This window comes from Erpetoichthys calabaricus, chromosome 12 (genome assembly GCF_900747795.2).
Source record: "Erpetoichthys calabaricus chromosome 12, fErpCal1.3, whole genome shotgun sequence".
Classification (NCBI taxonomy): domain Eukaryota; kingdom Metazoa; phylum Chordata; class Cladistia; order Polypteriformes; family Polypteridae; genus Erpetoichthys; species Erpetoichthys calabaricus.
The window spans coordinates 33,482,632-33,504,301 of NC_041405.2; the positions used below are offsets into that span (position 1 = coordinate 33,482,632).

The following is a 21,670-nucleotide window of genomic DNA, read 5'->3' on the forward strand; positions in this document are numbered from 1 at the left end:
TGTAGAACATGTAGAACAAAATCTACAAATGGAATTTTGCTCAAATTTAATAGGATTCCAGCATTTCAAAAATGCAAATAACTGTGCAAAGTTTTGAAGCTGTGCCGTTGAGCCCACAGACACAAATTCTGACACACAAACACATGCCGAAAACTCCAAAAGTAGTCAGCTTGTGTTCAGAGGTTCCTCGAACGTGAACGTTTTAATTCTGTCACAATACTCTCTCTAGACTGTATATATACAGTACATAGTGTGTATGTAGGAAAAGTAAAAATTAGTATGCTGCAGGGCAATTAAGCGAATGGAAAAGCAGTCTGAGACTGGATAAACTCTCCCACCTCTCACATTGCGAGCCATGTCTTCTCAGCCAGTGTCTTTGGCATGCCAGTTTTACTTCAGTCTTGAAAACTAGTGAGTAAGACACAGATAGTGATGAAAAAAATTGCTCAGTCAAGATCTGAAATAGCATTACGATTGTACATGCAATATGGTGTCATCTAATGAGACTTCTAATTGAGGAGACAAAGAGCAAACTCAGCAATTTCAGTCTGAGACTTGAGCCAAACTAGGTAACCAATTTGTTTAATTCTGCAGTGATTTATCACGGAGATCTACATATCTGTCAATATAATTCCTGACTATTACAAGTGGTTCAGAGGCAGACATTTACTGACTTTCGTACTGCAAAAATTAGAGGTGGCAGCTCTCATTCTGCCAAACACTTAAAGAAAATCAGCTGTGTGACCACGTTTAAATTCCGAAACGATTGAAAAAAAAATGTGATCCCTCTGTCAATAGAGCATGGCACCTGTAATTAAGGGGAGATGCTTTGTAAGGTTCAGTCTTCTTTGAGAAGAAATGTGTGAGTTCTTCTTATCTTCAGGAGTCAGTGTAAATAAAGAACACACTTTATTTATTTACTTGCAAGCAGGAAACATGGGTAAATAAAATAAGTTGCATATGCAACCCTCCAACTATCCATCCATTTTCAAACTTGATCATCCAGTTCAAAATTGTCAACCCTGCAGTACATAAAGGCCTATGAATGAAAATTTACAGAAACTTGAAAAATCTACTGTTGCAGGGTTACTGGTGCTTAAAAGCTAGCATTATTGTGTTTTTGCCGACTTCTTCCTCCATAAGATCACTTTGACCAGTGTGAGCACCGGGAGGAGGTCACATAATGAATCAGATGTGGAAATTTAACTGGCAACTCTGTGTTCCAACAGCAATGTGTTTTCCACTACACCACATTTCTGGCTGTGGTAAAATGAAACCTGTTCATTTACTGTAAATCACAGTAGGTTCATGAGGTATGATTTTTACTGATTTGATGTTGTAAAAAGAAGGTGTAGACTATTTAGCCACTTTAACACCCGAACAGCTAACTAAACGGTAACTCACTTTCCAATTATCTCGTGTTTTTCCTGTAAATTTTATTGAAATGAAGCTGTTCAGTAAACTGCCATGGATGCTGATAGCACAGCAAGTTGGCATGGCAGTCAGTATTTTTCTAATTCTTGACCACTATCTGTCTTGACCATTCTTTCCTGTCGTTTATTTAATGCCATTTATATCATGACAGCATTGTTGGGACAGTGTTATGCCTTGCCTGCTTTGTTGATCTGACAAGCATAGAAGGCTGTTGTTCCTGTTGTTTTATTTTTTGACAGCTAAAGATACATTCTTCCTTCCTCTTTGCCAAATGTGTACATGAGACTTGTGAATCACAAAATCCCATATTGTTTCCAAGAAACAATTCACTGGCATGTCAAATGTCTGTCAAAATGGCAGGTTTAATATTGATTTTGAGCAAAGCCATTCAAACCTGCTAGTTCAATAGTAATATTCCTTCCTCGGATATTCATGGCCATTTACTTCATAAATTTAACATTTGTTCTTCTATCCACATGGCAGTGTGAATGACAAAAATATCCTTTGCTTCCAGGAAAAAAAAAAAGTGTCTTTCTAAACATGACAGAGAGTGGGTGTCATTAAACATTTAGGTAGTGCTGCTGCCACACAGTAAGGAGATCATGGGTTCGCATCCCGGGCCTCCCTGCATGGAAGCGCATTGAGTAGTGAGAAAAGTGCTATATAAATGTAAAGAATTACTATTATTTTTGAACAGTGATAGTTTGTAAAACGGAATAGAACTCCTTAGAGGGCCACTGCTGTTTTTGTAGAGTGTAGGTCTTTAGCACTGCTGCTGGCCTCAGATTTGTTTAACCGCTCTGTAGGTTTATAGAGTTATTATTGTCACATGTACAAGTGAGTCCAGTGAAATTTTTATTTCATGTGCTAATCAACATGCAACATGTCACCACTCTCTGGCACCTTAATTGTGGAGAAGAACAACCTTAATTCAAAATGTCTGTCATCGTCATCTGAGATTTGTGTCCTTACAAGCAGACATTCCTATTGGGGTTCTGTTAATATGAATGATCCTGTATAGAGAAGCTTGAAATACTTTAATAAAACAAAGTGAAGCAGGTTTCCTTATGTTCACAGACATAATGAGCTATAATGACAAACATGGCCGTTATATAACTGACTGACAGGAAGAGGAGGTTACTGGAAGTGGAAATGTTGTCATTAGGAGGCTGGTTCTGAAAGGCCGGAAGTGGAAATGATGTTTTTAGGAGGTGGGTTCTTCTGAAAGTTTGCACAGGGAAAGAGGAAAAAGAGTTAGATTACTGCCAGTCCGGTGGAGAAATACATTTATTTGAGCCTGTAAACTGTCTTCCATAAACACAAGTGTGACAATGGCTTAACAAATTTAGGTGCATTAATTTATTCGTTTATTTACTAAAATAAAGTAGCATAATAGTGAAAAAACATAAAGTTTAACGGTCACCAGTAGGGTTTAATGGGCAGTTGAAAGGGTAGATATTGAATAAATCATAAAAACATAATATTCTCAAATATTTTTTACAAATATCTAAAGGATAAGCTCATTGGCTTTTTTTCTAAATAAATATGTCCAGTAACATTCATTTTTTAAACCAACCATCTCATCAACACCATTGCTGTCCAGCTTTCATCAGAATTTTGAAGTAAGAAAATGGCAGAGAGGTTTGCTTTGTGTCATTTTTGTTTACTATGTTTTGGTACGGTGTCCATTTAAGTTTTATTTTTCTTTCTTTACATTTTTAAACATTGCATTACCTTTTGTGTATTTATTTTTCATTTGAGAATTTAGATACAGATTTCTTGCATCCTGATTGCTAAGATTCTGCATGGTTGCTTATGTCATTCATGACATTGCAGCTGCCATAAGAACAAGCAAACGTCAGGACCACTTATTGTGATGACCCTTGACCATCAAAAATGAGGAAATCTTCTGGTTTTTAATTTGAGTTCTGGTTAGTGTTTTGATTTCTTGAGTAGAAGCTCCTTTCCAGACTAGCCTTTTACTTCTTACTATAAGTAAAAACATTTACTCACCTCTGCTGCTCTTCTGTCTGATCGGACCACTCCATCAATCCAAAACAAACATCACAAATTCACCTTTTTGTGGTTTGCTTTAAAAAGATGAGGACCTTTTTTTGGGTTGTACTGTCCAGAATCATATTTTAGATTAGAATCACTGGCTCATTTCATTGATATTCATACAGTATGTTGAAACAGAATAATGATCAGACTTACAGAACTTCAGACCATTTTAAGAAATGAATCTTTGTCAAAAAGGACATGTCAACTTGAAGTATAAAAAAATGAAATATAATTGTGTGGGAAAATTGGTTTAGTTTGGTATGGTTACATGTTTTACACTGTTCTGTAAAAACATTTGCTTTTTTGGTTAGTTATCTCTCCATTGAAGAGCCATTAATCAGTGCAATAAAATAAACTAAGGTTACCTATGAGCGTATTAGAAAATGTAGAAAGGTTATAATCTGTGATTTAATAAGCAGCAGCAAAAGTGTTTATGAGCATAAGAAGATTTGTGATTGTTATGAGCACACGTTGCAATGCAATTCTTTCGAAGCCCAAACAAATTAATATCATTTGGTGACTTTGGAAGCATTTTCAAAAACAAAACAAAATTAAATTCATGCTTAATTTTTCCCGGAAAAATTAAGATTGAATACTTTAAAATTCAGTATTTTGATGCTGGGACTGATTTGGGTTAATCTGTTGAGGTGGCGCAGTGGTAGTGCTCCTCCCTGCGTGGAGTTTGCATGTTCTCCCTGCGTCTGCGTCGGTTTCCTCCCACAGTCCAAAGACATGCACGTTAGGTGTATTGGTGATTCTAAATTGTCCCTAGTGTGTGCTTGGTCTGTGTGTGTGTGTGCCCTGCGGTGGGCTGGCGTCCTGCCCGGGATTTGTTCCTGCCTTGCGCCCTGTGCTGTCTGGGATTGACTCCAACAGACCCCTGTGACCCTGTGTTAGGATATAGCAAGTTGGAAAATGACTGACTGACTGTTGAGGTATGATGTTATTTTACTCCATATATTCCACATAAATGCTTTTCAACAGATTTAACATAGAATATTAGGTGGTACCTTCATAGAGCAATAGTTAAACTAACAGTGCACAAGATTTCATTATTAATAAATCTCATAAACATTCCGGTGGTCTCAGTAGCCACCTACTCATACAAAACCAATAAAAATTAATCATGCTTATTGTATCATTGATTAACCAATTGAATTATTGAAGCATTACTCTACTATACTTTTAAAAGGAATGACTTGATCAAGGAGGATCTTAGTTTTGGTAATTGCCCAAATTAAAATCAAGTATGTATTGTTATCCTTAACACCATTCAGTAAAGTAATGTATATTGTGAAAAGCGGCGGAGATGCCTTATTTGACATAACTTGTTTTGGGCATCCAGGGAGAAGCAAAGTTTTTACTTTGTGGAATCAGCAAAGAACAGTCAGTAAACAAGAAAAGGAAAGTTTCACAAGAAGTTAATATGATCTTTGTTCAAAAACAAAACACTGACTAGAATTTGTAGTTGAAACAACAACAGGAGAATCACAACTGGAAAAAAAGCAAAGTATTTTGTTCACATTTACACGCTGTTACAGAACTGTGTTAGAGTTCAGAAGCTTTACAGTTTAAATGTGCAAATGGCCTAACATGATAATCCATAACGGTGTGTGTTAGGTTGCTGTGCAAAATCCAACATCGGGAGTCAAAAAGTGGCAGCATCCATTGAAAAACACAAAGCATGATAAAATACTTTTAAAAAAATTGAAAAGAGAAATTGAAATGCAAAAATGTAAAATATGTTTCTAATAAAAGCAGTAACTGAATCCCAAAAAAACAATCATGATTTTCCATGACATGCAATGAAAATGTGCAGATAAAATGTATTCAAATATTTTGTTCTGTTGGATTCTGTCTTCTTTTTCCTTGTCATATTTTCGATGTGGGGTCGATGTGTTTGGTCAACCTTCTCCATACAGCTTGGTCCTACACCTCCTCTCCAGTCAAGCCCTTTCCCTCAGATCTTCTTTTACTTTATCCATCCACCTAACTTTCTCTTCCCCTGTATATCCATTCCCATCACTCTTTTGCCCACGTATTTACTGTCTCTCCTCATCACATGTCCATACCACTTCAACCTAACTTTCCTGCACTTCCTTAGATATCTCTGGTACTTTAGCTGTACCTCTGATTGTCTCATTTCTTATTCTGACCTCTTTAGTAACTCCACACGTCCATCACAACATTCTCATTTCTGACACATCTGACTTCTTCTTCTGTGCTCGTTTTACTCTCCATGTCTCAGCTCCACACATCATTTCAGGTCTTACCACTCTCTTAAAAACCTCACCTTTAATTCTTCAATCACAAAACACTCCTGATACCTCCTGATGCTGGATTCTGTATAATTTCTTTTTACTGCTATATTAATATGGTGTAAATATGTATTATATAAAGTGTATGTAAACATTTTACACCAGTAATGGCGCACTGCAGAATACACTTGACTTGAGCATTTATAGTTTTCTCTGTACGTTTAGCATCCGTTTGCTCAGAGGTTGATGCACTTGCTGCTTCATGAGCAGCTTTTCTTTTCTCCACCCTAGCGGCCTGCTTCTTCTCTTCTTTCGTCGGCATCTTTTCACGTTAAAACTGATTAAGTCAGTGTTTGTGTTGCAATTACTTAGTACGTTTTCCTTAATTTTTCACTTCAGCCTGCACTTAAGTCTTCAATCTGCCTCAAGAATGATTCAAGATATGAAGAGGTAGGGGACGTGACGGCGAAAGTGGTAGGGAATGAGAATGGCGCCCGTACACATGTGCTGCATGGCCGCCCTGCTGGCTGCTGTCGAGAGTTGATTCTACAATAAAATAAAATAAAAATAAAAAGGGGAATAATCTTGGAGGTCAATCATTACCCCGAAAGTGGATAGTAGACGTCACGTAGTTTATGTATACCAAATTTCAGGTCAATAGTTCAAACAGTTTGTGAGCTACAGATGATTTAACATCCTGGACAGATAAACGGACAGTCATGATAGCTTATTATATATAAAGATTACATGGCTCACATGTTTTTTTGAACCACCACTGCAACATGGCATCTGATGCTGAATGTAGTATACAGGCACATCATGTACTCTTGATGCTGGTGTTAAAAGCCCTTGGGAAGTGACTGATTTTTGGCTGAGAGTTAGTATCTGATGCTTTCGAGATTAGCAATTTTGACAAGTTAATGTCTATCGCTGCCAAATTTCCCATAGACGAAATATACACTGTATGGTTGACACTGCCCACATAACCCCAACATCTTTTCAACATTAATCATGTTATATTTTGTTTACTACATTTGATATGGTTTATTTTGTCTCAGCCTTTTGCCCTGTCACTTGCATTATTTCTAGTTGAGAAAATAAACTTCCCCCATCACTTTTCTGTTTCCATATGGTCAGAACTAAATTTCTTCCATCTCCTTAAGAACTGTCCTATGCTCTCTTTTCATACTCATAATTTATGAGTACTTTCTGAAACATGCTGTCCTGTCTCCTCTTGCCTTTGCATACCATTACCTACATAATCGTAAGATAATAGAGACAGTCAAGCAAATTATAGAAAAAAACCCAATCTAAATCCGTTAAGTAGTTTTATCGTGAAAAGCGAACAGACATACAGACAGGCAGACGTTGGATTATATATATATACAGTATATAGAGTTAATTAAACTAATTTAATGAAAATCTGACTGACTTTATAACTGGGCACATTTTTTGTTACTTCACTCTTTACTTTATATCTTTAGTCTCTATAAAAAGTATTCACACTCTGGGAAGTTTTCACACTTTATACAACATGGAATCACAATGGATTTAATTTGGCTGTTTTGACTTTAAAATACTCTTTAATGTCTAAGGTTAGAACAGATCTCTGCAAAGTGATCTAATTTAATTCAAATATAAAACACAAAGACCTGATTAACTTCCAAGAGGTTGAATACCTTTTATAGGCAGTGTATCACCGGCCCAAACAGAATTTCAGATGCCGTCTACAGTTTTCTTCCTGGTGCCCCCTTGGACTGGTTGATCTTACTGTATGGTTGCATTACATACGTTTAGCTATCCAGTGATTCGCACAACGTGTCTCTATCTTATGCAGTTTGAAATAAATTTTTAAAATCTGCTCTTTCATTTTGAATAGTCCTGTAGATTCACCTGCAGAGCTAATCTCCTCTGTTTTTTTGCTAATTGTAAGTGGTCACAAATTAATGATACTGATCTAAACAAAGGTGGCTGGGAAAAAAATATTGCATGTAGTGTAGCTAGTGAGATATCCACCAGAAACATGGCCGTTAATAGCAGAAATTAGTTAGTGAGAGGCATGGAAGAGATCCCTAATGAAGGTCACTAATGAAGTCTGTCAGTTTTTATTGCATCACACTGAGAAATCGGTCAACGTGGAAGAATTAGGCATGCCTGCTTATGGTAAGAAGGGGGCATATTTGTGTAAATTGCTATACCAGATTTCTCTTGGTTTTTTTTCTTTTTCTTCATGCTTTTAATAAGTGAATAATCTGCCAGTCACTAAGGCACTGCTTGTTATTCAAATATTCATTCTAGAACATTTGCTTCTCTCTTTCTGGCTTTAGATGGACTGACATCATGTTATATAATAAAAACATAGTGTACTCTACTTTTAAAAGGTACTAGAATGAATGAAGTGCAAGATGGGTGATGCGTTTGAGAGTGTTTGGAATGTTAAAACTATTATGCCAAATGCATTCTCACTCCCCCACTGCCTGGCTGCCATTACCCGTGAAATGAGCGGATGTATCAGTTCATCTCACTCTTGTGGGGGTCGGAAACTTTGATCTTGAAGACAGTTAAACAATAATGTAGTCGGTAATTAGCATGGGAGGCAGAACAGTCTAATCCTCTTGGTGCACGGTGCAGAACTGAAATCAGAAACTTTTTAGAGCTCATTAAGGGCTAAACCTTCATAGACCACAGGGCATATGAATGAGGGGCAAAGAGTGCAGGATTGGCATTCGTCCTGGTTCAGGCCATGATATGCCAGAAAAGTGACTTTGAATGCCAGGCAACAAACTTTAGTGTTATTTCTTCTGGAATTATGACCTTGCGATATCACTTCATGTTTTTGCCAGTTTGTCCTACATGCTTCGTTTGGCTCTGAATTTGGATTTTTTGCATTTTGCTCTTTCATGTATTTGTACAGAAGATTAGCTGGAATAGACTACTGCACAGTGTTCAGTCCGTTAGTTAAAAAGTACATGCTTTCATAATGCAAAGATAGATAACAAAATATAAATTAATTGGTATCATAAATTTAACTGATAAATTGCACTTTGCTTTTACCGAGATTCCCCTTGATTTTGATTATAGGAGGAAATGTTAAAGAAACTTGTTATTAAATACCTTCATTTATGATATTCATCTATTGAAGGCGGGCGGCACGGTGGTGCAGTGGGTAGCGCTGCTGCCTCACAGTTGGGAGATCTGGGGACCTGGGTTCGCTTCCCGGGTCCTCCCTGCGTGGAGTTTGCATGTTCTCCCCGTGTCTGCGTGGGTTTCCTCCCACAGTCCAAAGACATGCAGGTTAGGTGGATTGGCGATTCTAAATTGGCCCTAGTGTGTGCTTGGTGTTTGTGTGTGTCCCGCGGTGGGTTGGCACCCTGCCCGGGATTGGTTCCTGCCTTGTGCCCTGTGTTGGCTGGGATTGGCTCCAGCAGACCCCCGTGACCCTGTGTTTGGATTCAGCGGGTTGGAAAATGGATGGATGGATGGTATCATAAATTTAACTGATAAATTGCACTTTGCTTTTACCGAGATTCCCCTTGATTTTGACTATAGGAGGAAATGTTAAAGAAACTTGTTATTAAATACCTTCATTTATGATATTCATATATTGAAGGCGGGCAGCACGGTGGCGCAGTGGGTAGTGCTGCTGCCTCGCAGTTGGGAGATCTGGGGACCTGGGTTCGCTTCCCGGGTCCTCCCTGCGTGGAGTTTGCATGTTCTCCCCGTGTCTGTGTGGGTTTCCTCCCACAGTCCAAAGACATGCAGGTTAGGTGGATTGGCGATTCTCAATTGGCCCTAGTGTGTGTGCTTGGTTTGTGTGGGTGTGTTTGTGTGTGTCCTGCGGTGGGTTGGCACCCTGCCCAGGATTGGTTCCCTGCCTTGTGCCCTGTGTTGGCTGGGATTGGCTCCAGCAGACCCCCGTGACCCTGTGTTCGGATTCGGCGGGTTGGAAAATGGATGGATGGATGGATATATTGAAGGCTGAACTTAAAATGAAGGTGTTTTGTGCAGTTTGTAGTGATGCTGATGTTCTCTGCAATTCACTTTCAGGAAGATGACAAAGGGGCGCAGTAGTTAGTGCCACAATGACCGAGCACTTTGGGTTTGAATCACTGTACCTGGCCATTATTTGGGTGGAATTTTCATATGCCCCCCCAAGCATGTGTGTGTTTTTCTATGTGTTTGCCTGTTTTCTTTCCACATCCCCAACAACGTATGTGTTAGGTGGAATGGTAATTCTAAACTTGAGCTTTTAGTACTGCACCTACCTCCCAGGTGGTGTGTTCTTCAATTGCAGCTTTCAAATCTAATTTAAGGACAATCTTTTTAAATACCCTTTAAGGTGTTGATGGTATGTTATTTATCTGTTTACTGCTTGTTTAATTTTTTCTATGTTTTTCATTTTAACTTATTTATGTACAGTGTCCCTGAATGTCACGAAAGGCGTTTAGAAATAAACTGTATTATTATTATCATAATTAAATTGACCCTGTGGGGTGCATTCATTAGTGGGCCCTCCTGGTTCCTCCTATGCACCTGCTGCTGCTGGCATAGGGTCTGACAATGGGTCCAAGGATTTCATCCCGATGCCTAATGGCAGTCAAGGTGCCGTTTTCTAGCCTGTAGAGGTCTGTGTGTCCCTCCATGGATATGCCTCCCCAGACCATCACTGACCCACCACCAAACCGGTCATGCTGAATGATGTTACAGGCAGCATAACGTTCTCCACGGCTTCTCCAGACCCTTTCATGTCTGTCACATGTGCTCAGGGTGAACCTGCTCTCATCTGTGAAAAGCACAGGGTGCCAGTGGTGGACCTGCCAATTCTGGTATTTTATGGCAAAAGCCAGTCGAGCTCCACGGTGCTGGGCAGTGAGCACAGGGCCCATTAGAGGACATCGGGCCATCGGGCCACCCTCATGAAGTCTGTTTCTGATTGTTTGGTCAGAGACATTCACACCAGTGGCCTGCTGGAGGTCATTTTGCAGTGCTCTGGCAGTGCTCATCCTGTTCCTCCTTCCCCACAGGAGCAGATACCCATCCTGCTGATTGGTTAAGGACCTTCTATGACCCTGTCCAGCTCTCCTAGAGAGACTGTGCTGGGAGACACCGCAAACCTTCTGGCAATGGCATGTATTGATGTGCAATCCTGGAGAAGTTGGACTACCTGTGCAAACTCTGTATGGTCCTGGTATCACCTCATGCTACCAGTAGTGACCCTGACCATAGCCAAATGCAAAACTAGTGAAAAAACAGATGAGGAGGGAAAAATGTCAGTGGCCTCCACCTGTTAAACCAGTCCTGTTTTGGGGGTCATCTCATTGTTGCCCCTCTAGTGCACCTGTTGTTAAAGACTAGAGTAGCTGAAACTGATTAACAAGCCCCTCTGCTACTCAACTGACCAGATCAATAGCCCAGAAGGTTCACTGACTTTATGGTATACTCGGATTAAAAAGTGTTCCTTGCATTTTTTTGAGCGGTATATTTTGGGTGGTGCAATGAGTAGCACTGTCATCTTATGAAGACATCATCCTGGGTTCAAATCCTGCACAGGGTTTGCAACACTAATGTGGGCCCTGTGATGGGCTGGTTCCTTGCCTAGACCTGTTTCTTGCTTTGTGCCCAGTGCTGCCAGGATTGGCTGCATCTCCCTAAAAAGCTGAATTGGATTAAGTGTGTTTTGTTTAGAGATCTCTAATATCTTTTAAGATATCTCAAAATCACTTCCTGTCCATTTCAAGTTATCATAAATGTGTTTTTTTCTGATTTTCCACACTTTATTTGTATTGAACTCATTGTCTGTTTCAAAAGATCTCCAATTATATTTTAAATATAATAGAAGGCCATTTTAATATAACTGAAGCGTGTTATTTAAAAATGAATAAAATGTGGGAAGAAAATGAACAAGTTATTTTTAAAAATCTTGATTTGAGGATGTTCATTTTAGTGAAATCTTTCTCATGCAGGTAACTGTAGATTGGCCCCTTGAGCCTGAGCCCTGTCTAGGGCTGGTTCCTGCCTATTACGCTATGTTGCCTGGATATTCTGCTCTCTCCAAACCCTAAATTGGTTTAAGTGTGTGTGAAAATGCATTTTTTAAAATTAATTTTGAAATATATTGATAGGCTGCTTAAGCTTCCAATTACATAACCGTTGTAAGAATTTTCTTATGAAGAAGTCATACAGGTTTCTGTAGCATTTTACAGTTTACGTGAAGCTGGCAAAATCAAAACAGCATACTGCTTCTAGAAGGCCTGGCCCAATCAGCATTCAGCTAGCAAAGCACACCGCCAGCAGTCAATAGATTTGATGTCAAGTGTGTTAGTAATGCTGTGTCCTTTGGCAATGGGGGAAATGCAAGCATTAAAAGCATTTTAGTAAGGCACCGTGTTATCCACTTAACGCATGCAAGCATCTCACATGCTGATACAATTTGTAATGTTGCACTTTCAAACTGATCACTTTGCATGCTCATGTTGCACTAAAGGCATTTTTGCACGGTTTTATACTTGTGTGGTACATGGGCACTTCCTAAAAATTTGAACTAACTAAATGTAAGAAAAAAACTCCACCAACACAAAATGCTCAAATTTATTTATTTATTTGTTTGTTTGTTTTTAAATTTTATTGATTTTTTTTACAATCAAATAACACGCCATACACATAACTCAAGTTTTCAAAAAAAAAAAAAAAGAAACAAATGGGGTGGGCGGCACGGTGGCACAGTGGGTAGCGCTGCTGCCTCGCAGTTGGGAGACCTGGGGACCCGGGTTCGCTTCCCGGGTCCTCCCTGCGTGGAGTTTGCATGTTCTCCCCGTGTCTGCGTGGGTTTCCTCCGGGCGCTCCGGTTTCCTCCCACAGTCCAAAGACATGCAGGTTGGGTGGATTGGCGATTCTAAATTGGCCCTAGTGTGTGTGCTTGGTGTGTGGGTGTGTTTGTGTGTGTCCTGCGGTGGGTTGGCACCCTGCCCGGGATTGGTTCCTGCCTTGTGCCCTGTGTTGGCTGGGATTGGCTCCAGCAGACCCCCGTGACCCTGTGTTCGGATTCAGCGGGTTGGAAAATGGATGGATGGATGGACAAATGGGGCGGCACGGTGGCACAGTGGGTAGCGCTGCTGCCTCGCAGTTGGGAGATCTGGGGACCTGGGTTCGCTTCCCGGGTCCTCCCTGCGTGGAGTTTGCATGTTCTCCCCGTGTCTGCGTGGGTTTCCTCCGGGCGCTTCGGTTTCCTCCCACAGTCCAAAGACATGCAGGTTAGGTGGATTGGCGATTCTAAATTGGCCCTAGTGTGTGCTTGGTGTGTGGGTGTGTTTGTGTGTGTCCTGCGGTGGGTTGGCACCCTGCCCGGGATTGGTTCCTGCCTTGTGCCCTGTGTTGGCTGGGATTGGCTCCAGCAGACCCCCGTGACCCAGTGTTCGGATTCAGCGGGTTGGAAAATGGATGGATGGAAGAAACAAATGCTAAGCAAATCAACCCCCACCCCTGAGAAAGAGAGCTAGGCCAGCAGAGTAAAACTTAAAGCTAGTAAAGACAAATGAATAGATAAAATAATAAACAAATAGAGATAAATGGAGTAAAAGAGGAGAGAGAAACTGCTTCCTCAATTTAAAAGCTTATTCTAAAATGTTATTGATTAGATCCTGCCAGGTTTTGAAAAAGTTCTGCACAGATCCTTTAAGTGTGAATTTGATTTTTTCCAATTTCAAATAATATAAAACATCAGTTACCCACTGATGTAAAAGAGGAGAGTTAGGATTCTTCTAGTTGAGCAAAATAAGTAAATAAGTGCCATTAGTGTAGGCAAGGCAATCACCTTTTGTTTGTCTTTCTCCACTTTAAGCCCATCTGGAAGAACACCGAACACAACTGTTAATGGGTTAGGAGGGATTGTGACACCAAGGCTGTCTGAAAGGCCTTTAAAGATTTTGGTCCAAAATGATGTTAATTTGTGTGCAGGCCCAGAACATGTGGTCCAATGAGGCTGGAACTTGATTGCAATGTTCGCAGGTTGGATCTAGCCCTGGAAACGTTTTGGACAATTTTAAATGAGACAGATGTGCTCCATATATAATTTTAAGTTGAATAATTGTATGCTTTGCGCACATGGAGCTCGAGTGAATTCTCTGCATTGCTACCTTCCACTCCTTTTCTGAGATATTAAGTACGAGATCCTTTCCCATTGTTCACTTGGATTTTTGAAAGGGAGGGACTGTAAAATGGTTTTATATATTGAAGAAATGCTGTCCGAGTCCTCGAGACTGAGCAATATTTCTTCCAGTATAGAGGTAGGTGGGAGGTGAGGAAAATTAGGCAGGTTCTGTTTAACAAAGTTTCGAATTTGAAGGTAGTGAAAGAAATGTATTGCTGGAAAGTTAAATCTGAAGTGTAATTGTTCGTAGGATGCAAAGATGTTGTCTATGTATAGATCTCTAAGTGTTTTAATCCCAAATATTTTACAGACATTAAAAACTGCATATGTTTGAGAGAGGGTGGAAAAAGGTGGTTCTCGTGCAGAGGTGCCACCGATAAAAGCTTCTCTATCATAAAATATTTCCTACATTGGTTCCATATTCTGAGTGAGTGAAGCACAATTGGGTTCTTAGTATATACTTGTATTTATTGGGGTACAAAGCAAGGAATATAAAGAAGTACTGCAGGATTTTATTTCTATTGCGGACCAAGCCTGTGTATGTTCATCTATTTGTGTCCAGGTTTTTATGCTTGTATATTTGCTGCCCAGTAATAAAATTGAAAGTTAAGTAGAACCATGACTCCTTCAAAGTGCTCAAATTTAAACATGAAATTTTATGCACAATGAGATTAGAGTCTGCAGTGCTGTGGTTTTTGTCAAGGTGTTTCTTTGTACGCTGCAAATATACACCACATTCACAGGCATGTGTGTTTGAGATCTCAGTAGATCGTGATATATTAGATCATTAGTTAAGCTTTAACATTGTGCTCTATGAACTACTGTACTGTATTGGGGTACAATTGTCTGTCTGAGCCTATATGCTTCTAGTGCTGATTATCGGCAGGAAATGTCTAAATACATTTTTATTGTTTTACAAGCAAATGACATTAGAGCTAGAAAACAGTATGCATTTGCATAAAAATATATGTTTGGTTAAAACAAACTATTTATACCCAATGATTTGTGGTGGTTACAGTGGCACTGACCAGAAAGCAGGAGACAGAGCTGGAGGTGGCAGAGTTAAAGATGCTAAGATTTGTATTGGGTGTGACGAGGATGGACAGGATTAGAAATGAGGACATTAGAGGGTCAGCTCAAGTTGGACGGTTGGGAGACAAAGTCAGAGAGGCGAGATTGCGTTGGTTTAGACATGTGCAGAGGAGAGATGCTGGGTATATTGGGAGAAGGATATTAAAGATAGAGCTGCCAGGCAAGAGGAAAACAGGAAGACCTAAGAGAAGATTTATGGATGTGGTGAGAGAGAGGACATGCAGGTGACGGGTGTGACAGAACAAGATAAAAAACACAGGAAGGAATGGAAGAAGATGATCTGCTGTGGCAACCCCTAATGGGAGCAACCTAAAGAAGAAGATGTGTGGTGGATCCTTTCACTAGCCTAACAGGCTTAAATAAACAGTAGTCAGTTCTGTGCCTTTTATCCAGGCTATGTCTATTCTATTTCACACTTTTGGATATTTGACAGTACAAATAATAAAAAGCTGCCATGAATAATAATCAACCTAGGTGACCTTTTCTTGTAATATGTCCTTTCCATGAATTTAGTTTCCATGTCATAAAAAGGCAACGCAAACTAGACTAGAAAGAGAATATAAAAACAATACAAATAATCCTCTCCCTCTGTATAACACTGCATAAAAGTGTATGTTTTGCATAATAATAAACAGAAATCTTCACTTTAATGTGTCACTATATTGAGCATGGAGATTTGTAGAAGTGAACAGATTTTGAAATTCAGTAAAGGAGATTGTAATGTAATATAATGTCATATGTGAAGCCAATACACTGGAGCCAGTAGAGGAGTGATGGGTTCATTAGTTTTGATCCTTGCCACAAATCTAGCAGTGTCATTTTAAACTTTGTTAATACTTTTCTTCAGGATTAACCTGATGCCATTTTAATTGCAGTAATCCAGTCAAGATGCAATGGATAATTCTACACAGGAAATGTTGTATGAAATATAAAGCATTTATCAGGATCTCAAGGACACAGAGAATCAGGTCCAAGAGTAGAGGCGTAGCTAGTGTTTTCAGTGCCCGGGGACAACTGAAGATTTCGCGACCCCTCCTGTTTGCCAAAATGCAATGGGGAAGGGAAAGAAAATTAAAAAGAAATGCATTTAACTAGGGTGGCGCAGTGGGTAGCGCTGCTGTCTCGCAGTTGGGAGACCTGGGGACCTGGGTTCACTTCCCGGGTCCTCCCTGCGTGGAGTTTGCATGTTCTCCCTGTGTCTGCGTGGGTTTCCTCCGTGCACTCCGGTTTCCTCCCACAGTCCAAAGCCATGCAGGTTAGGGGGATTGGCGATTCTAAATTGGCCCGGGTGTGTTTGTGTGTGTCCTGTGGTGGGTTGGCACCCTGCCCGGGATTGGTTCCTGCCCTGTGTTGTCTGGGATTGGCTCCAGCAGACCCCCGTGACCCTGTGTTCGGATTCAGCGGGTTGGAAAATGGATGTATTTAGCTATTAATTAAATAATACATTAACTATGTATTAAACTATGTTGTCTGAAACATTGAAAAAAAATAGATACCACTATGATTATTTTATTGTAATTAAAAAGTCAACTGTTTGTACATGTTTGTATAATTTAATAAATAAAAAGTCTCCGAAAATGATAACGCCGCCTCGTGTTCTTTAAAATCTAAATCCGTCATTAGTTTTTGTAAGAAAAAATTTGTTTTCCACATTTAAAAATGATTTTAAAGAAAGTATATAGCAAATTATAAAGCAAAATAATTATATATTTATAAAAACTGCATTACTTACAATTTATTCGTATGAAAATATGATGGGGAAACGTGTAGACTTTTGCAGCCATCTACTAGAATACTTCACCACAGCCCAATCAATTTTCTATCAAACACATAAACACAAATCACTTGGCACACAGAAATGGCATTTGCAACAACTTAGACAATGATACACTAATGCCTCATGTCAGTCGTGCGACCTGTTTAATAACGTCAAAAATGTTTCTGGGTGGGAGTCAAGCATGTTAGAGTAGTGGAGGGGATAAATTATTGTCTGTCGGGTATGTTTTTTATTTACTTTTTAGTGCATTTAAGAATGGAAAGCATTTCATTCTAAAATTTTGTAACATCAATTTGGCGCCCCTTGGATGCTGCGCCCGGGGACAGATGTCCCCCTAGCTACGCCACTGTCCAAGAGTCATTGTAGACGCCTCCGATGCAGTAATCAAAAATGTGTAATTCTTGCAAACAAGTCAGTGTTCAATAAAAACAATTTCAAAAATTGTAAAAAATACTTTAATGAAGAAAATAATAAACTGTAATAACAATTTTCCAATCACTATAAGGCACACATCCAAAAAAAAGAAACCCCATCCCAAAAAGAAAAAAAAATCCCTTCTTAAATGGTTCGAAGTAATCATCCCTTGAAATTAAAGGAACAAAAAAAATCCCTGTCACCCTGGCAAACCAGGAGTGACTAATGGCCCTTTCCCTGCATGTAAACCGCCCTGCAGCAGCTTAAGTCCTGCCCTGACTGAAGTGAGGGTACCTGACCTTCTCTTGATCTAGCAAATAAACTGGCTTTATCCGAATCAAAATATCACCCAACCAGAATCTAATACCCGTCTCTTTACACCCTTTATGCGTGTCGCGCTTCACGTTCACACACCTAGTCGGCACCTGCCCTGCTCACCCACCAGTAAAAGCACTGCAATTCGTAAATGCGATGGGTGCACGAGTTAAACGTCGGGATGCAGCTGTCAGACTACAAGCATGCATCTCCACTCGAGAACACAAACTCACCACACCGTTAAAAGCAAATCGACAACAGTCGGAAGCTTTCTGTGTGCACTTTATTAAAGTGAATGTGCCTTCAAACATATAAAAAAAGGGGTAAAGTTCTTTTAAAATGTTATATAATGAGTGGTTTCCTTACATTATCAAATAGTGCTTTTACACTTTCAGTGAGTTACCGGCATGGTGGCACAGTGGGTAGCGCTGCTGCCTCACAGTTAGGAGACCTGGGTTCACTTTCCGGGTCCTCCCTGCGTGGAGTCTGCATGTTCTCCCCGTGTCTGCATGGGTTTCCTCCCACAGTCCAAAGACATGCATTGTCCCTAGTGTGTGTTTGTGTGTGTGCCCTGTGTTGGGCTAGTACCCTGCCTGGGGTTTGTTTCTTGCCTTGTGCCCTGTGTTGGCGGGGATTGGCTCCTGTGACCCTGTAGTTCGGATATAGCGGGTTGGATAATGGATGGATGTTACCAGTTACCAGAAGAGTATAAAAGACACAAGTGAAGATCTTGTAGTCAAAGTGGAAAATAAATCTGTAGTAATTATTGGTGAAACAAACATCCTTTCGGTAAGATTTTAGCAAATTGTCTGCAATTAAAGCAACGTCACTAGTTAACAGATTCCTTTTGTATTACTATAAGGGCTGAAGGTTCTTTTCACTTTCCTTTTCCCCAAATATTCTTTTAAGGAAACCTGCATTAGGAAAACTAATAAGTGTTAAATAATCAAAGTCTTCATGTATGCTTTTTACACGCTGGTAAAGTATTGTATAGGTCATGAAATAATGCATTTAAATGTCACATAAAATACATGCATTGCAGATAATAGAGGCTACAATATATTTTTGATGGAAATGACTCCAGCAGATATTCTAGATATACTACAGACATTTTGATGTTTTTTGCTTAATGTAAAATGTTATCTAAAGTGTATGGCCAAGTATGTGAAAGTGCACAAATGTCTACAGATTTAAAAATGTATTTCTTTTGGGTCTGTGGAATGTTCATCTTTATTTCTTTCTTTTTTATTTTTTACTGTTAACAAAGATACAAATAATGTTTGCGAGCAATTATTTATGAGCTTGTAACAGAACAGGAACAAGAAAGCAAAAGGGAACATTGACTAACTAAAATGGTTTTCAAACAGTCATATAGCTGCATTAAGTTAGAGTCACCAGTTAACCTAACAGAAAGTCCATGGACATTGAGAAGAAACTGATTCTAGCTCTAAGAGCTTATGCACACTGCATATACAGCAAACTGGCCTTTCGCATCCACAATCGTTGGGTTGCCATTGTGACCCTTACCCACTGCTCCAATGAAGCGATTGACAGCGCTGCATGATTTTTTTTTTCCCCTTTTCTAACTGTGCTCACTTTACTAAGGGGACGTCCCTCCCACCTTGAACCCCCAGCCCCACTCTTCACATGCAATTTGTGGGTCATCAGTGAATTTAGAAAGGTAAAACTGAGTCCCGGGACCAGTAGACATCCATTTGATAAATTAACCACAGCACAGTGCTACCTTCTGCATCAACCCAGCAAGCCATCAATCAACTTTGGGCCTTCTATCACAAAGCTCTTTGCAGAACAAATAACTGTATTTCATAATGATACCAAAAGAAACACTTATTTTGGTTAACCTGTTAGGTAGAATCTAAATTTAAATAAAAATAATATTTTGAGTGGCCATCGTGATTTGGCATGAGTCGGATCAGGTCTGCAACACAGAGAAGTAACTTCCTCACTTAGCTTTCCTATTATCCGAAGAAGAAAAATTCTTAACTTTTATAGAAATTACATTGCATTTTCCTGATGTCCAGGTGGTAGTAGTGACAGTTTCCAGTATTACTGTGTGTTTTAAATAGTTTGAGAATTCATGTATATTAATGTTATAAGCTTCAGCAATTCACTGTAAGTGCCTGGAAGTTGTAAATTTGTGCAGGCACGCGAAGCCTGTGCTTAGTGAAAAGTGCTGTACAAAAATAAATTGAACTGAAATGAAAAATATTGAATTGGATTATGTTGTATGTATTTTATACTGTATATATATATGATGTATACAGTATATATATTATTACATATATCTTTTTTCTGTGAAATCCTTTTTACATAATGAATACAGACACACACACACATCATAGGCTACACCCTTTGCATTGCACTGTTTTTCTCTACCCTGGTGGAGTTTTATCTTAAGCAGCCTTGTGGCAACTTTGGACAAATAAGGCACTATGTAAATAAAATTGATTCACTGATATTTATCCTCTGCCTCTGACCTCCCTGTCATGGCAGAGCAAATTCAGGCAGCTATTGACAGCTACACGACTCATTCTCTTTTTATGTTGTGAAGTTTTTTGGCATCTCAGACTCCTTAACCAGTAATAAATATGTGCTACTTCTAATGGGTCAGTGCCTTACTTTGTGTGTGTGTGTTTCTACCGATTTAAAACCAAAACATGAACATGTCCGTATATAAATATCCTTATTTTGAAAGGGAGATGCCTAAATGATTTTATTCTTTTTAAACTGGCATTTTTTTTTATCAGGATAGAAAAATTAATGTGAGCTGTAAACGCATTTTTCTCTATTATAAAAAAAAATCTTGGAAGAAGATGAGATGTGATTTTCTCGGAGAGACACTTATACGTCCTGCAAGACGAGTCCACGGCCAGAGCCGGAAATAAAGGACAAAGAGTAGATGACAAAGTAGAACGTCGTAAAGAATTCAAAAATGTTGGCACGGTACACGTTAGGGATAATGGAAGTATGAAAATTCGAAAGTCTCAAAAAAAAGATAGGAAAGATCACTTTAGGGCAAACAAACGGAAATTATTACTCGGTGAAATAACGGAAGAGCAAAAAGAGATCAAATATGTTGTTCGGATTTAAACTTTAAGTCGGAGACTTGTAGATCGTCTAATTCGTGTTGCCAGCGAGAATTAAAAGATTCTAAATATGTTGGCACGGTATGAAGTCCTGTGAGACGGAGACTTTTACCATGAGATTCATTCAAGTCACGCCCTACTTACAACTATTTTCAAACAAGACCATGGTCATCTAATCTCAGTCATGGTGAATGCTTTTGGCAGACACACTTTCTGCACTCTCAACTCTCATAAATTTTATCAGGACAATAATTTAATACATTCTAGATGACACGTCAACAACAAAGCGAAGAAGAAAGAGCACAGACAAACATTCGAGAAAGGTCATTTTATTTATTAGAGAGAGAAAGAAACGATATTCACTCACAGGCAGTTATATGTTTCGTTGTCACGATGAAAATCCAAACACGGAATCAAAATTCAACACGATCTTGAAGAAAAGTTAATTCCAAATATTGTTTTTACTAATGTTTTAAAGTAAAAGTGAAAATAATGCATATGTAACAATTCCCATAAAAATAACAACCTCTTAAAATTGTATATCTGGTTAACCAAACCCAGGGGTGGGCAAGCAAAGCAAGCAGGGGGCAGAGCCCCCTAGTTAAATTAAAGAAGTGACATCACAATTGCAAATTACCCGACTAGTGCATTACTATGGATTCAGTTTGGAATTATTCAGAGAGATTCTATGCTGGCCTGTATTTAGGCATTTAGGTTCGTTTTCTTAATTTGCACTTTAGTTTAATGTTTTTCATTTATTTATTTATTAATTAAATGATATCCTGTATGTCTTTTCTCTATATTATAACTAGTTACCTTAGTAACATATAGCTCTAAACAGAAAATAACATTTCATCATCTCATCTCATCTTCATATCAATTTTTCCTGATGAGGGTCACCGTGAAGAACATTTTCTGTTCTGTACATTGTGTGTCTGCACACTTATAAAATAATTTTGCCAGTTTTGAAATTGTGGCTTCATTTGACAAAAGAAACCTATCATTTGAAAATTGACAGTTAATTAATGCTTTTTATCATGCATTTGCTCATCTTGAGTATATCTGG

At 39.1% G+C, this 21,670-nt stretch overlaps 1 protein-coding gene across 1 annotated transcript in view; it reads left to right on the top strand.

The window, feature by feature from the left end:
- LOC114662063 (glutamate receptor ionotropic, NMDA 2B-like) overlaps window positions 1-21,670 on the top strand; it is a 666,325-nt gene that overhangs the window by 314,933 nt on the left and 329,722 nt on the right. The gene's annotated exons all lie outside the window — the stretch shown is intronic.